This window comes from Narcine bancroftii, chromosome 7 (assembly GCF_036971445.1).
Source record: "Narcine bancroftii isolate sNarBan1 chromosome 7, sNarBan1.hap1, whole genome shotgun sequence".
Classification (NCBI taxonomy): Eukaryota; Metazoa; Chordata; class Chondrichthyes; order Torpediniformes; family Narcinidae; genus Narcine; species Narcine bancroftii.
This window is the reverse complement of record NC_091475.1, coordinates 191779543-191781034: the sequence shown is the minus strand read 5'-3', so window position 1 is coordinate 191781034 and position 1492 is coordinate 191779543. Positions and strand designations below refer to the sequence as shown.

General features: G+C 45.6%; 1 non-coding gene across 1 annotated transcript; it reads left to right on the top strand.

The window, feature by feature from the left end:
• The first annotated feature begins 844 nt into the window (after positions 1 to 844).
• LOC138740172 (U1 spliceosomal RNA) lies at positions 845 to 1006 on the top strand. Its single transcript, XR_011342719.1, has one exon. It is a non-coding gene; the product is annotated as a U1 spliceosomal RNA (small nuclear RNA).
• Positions 1007 to 1492: the final 486 nt, after the last annotated feature.

The window sequence follows — 1492 nt, the reverse complement described above, 5'->3', positions numbered from 1 at the left end:
CCCTCTGGAATTGATAGAGACGACCGTTAGCCTCAAATGCCATATATGGACAGTCCTCGAAACGGATTGGTAGCTGGTGATGAGCAGCTTTCAAGTAGATGATGGAATAGAACCGATACTGTGTAATATCATTCACTATGTCCAGAATTCGAGGAGGGGGGTATTATGTGTCCATGAGCATGTACTGATTAATAATTTGGCCATAGTCAATTACTAACCTGGACTTGTTTTCCCCTTTTACCACTACCACTTGCACTCTCCACAGGCTGGTGCTAGGTTCGATCATACCTTCGTCGAGCAGACGTTGTGTCTCAGACTTTATAAAATCTCGGTCTGCTGTATCATACCTCCTGCTTTTGGTAACAATAGGTTTTCAGTTTGAGGACAGATTCAGGAAGAGAGGATGTGGGGTCGATATTCAGCGTGGAGAGGCTGCATGTAGGCTGTCCTAATCTAGGACCATCAAGGGTAATTTCCCGGAGTCTCCATATTCCTCACTTGAGTGGCTCCCACCATCCTGGGTTGCCCTGTGTGGGTAAAATGCGGTTGACTTTGTGGTGCAGCAAGATGGCCACCCTTACAGGAGATGATAATGGCACCGAATTTGAATCTGGGTCACGGCAAAATGTCCGCCAAGACTTTTTGCGCCATTTCCTCACTGCCACCCTCTGTCAGTGTGTAGCCCAGCAAATGGGTTCGGGTGAATTCGGGGCAGACGGCTTGGGGCTGGAATTGGATCCGGGAGTGGTGTAGGCTGCGGACTTCTCCAGGCATCCCCTTGCATGGAGCCGGGAGCACAACACACTACCAGTGAATCCCAGTTCACTGCAGAAGTTAAATTGATGTACTTACCTAGCAGGGGAGAATCGGTGGTCATGATGGCCGATCTCCCAGGACGAAGCTCTCCCATTGCACTTCGGGTGTGCTGACGCCTGCGATGTCCCCAAATGTGGGATACTCGACTGCAAAATTTGTGGTAGTGGGGGACTGCGTTCGCAATTTAAAAAAAAATAAATAAAAGAAAAAAATTTAAAATAAATAAATAAATAAATAGAAATTAAAAAAAAGAAGTCAAATTGATTCTCTCTGAAGGAGAAGGGAACAATTGATAGCTTCACAAATAGGCTATCAAAGCCATTTGGGAGAATGCCTCATCACCAGAACTTGGAGACCAAGATCTCACTGGCCTGTCAATGATGCTGTCCTCCCTATCAGATCCTTCCAACACAGATGGAGACTCATTACCAATGTGCACTGCTCTCAGAACGGCTGTGACGAGGTGATCACCTGTTTCTCTGGGGATTGTGGATTTACAAAGGAGGTAAAAAGGATGCAAGGTCCATTGGTGAGGCCAAACTCAAACAGCTGTGTAACAGAGGACTTTCTGATCTATGAACTATTTCCAGGGATACATCAGAATTAAAATCTATTTTGCCCTTTTTGGTTTCTGGGTAGAACAATTACATGATCCTCAGTTTAGGTCATTTTAGTT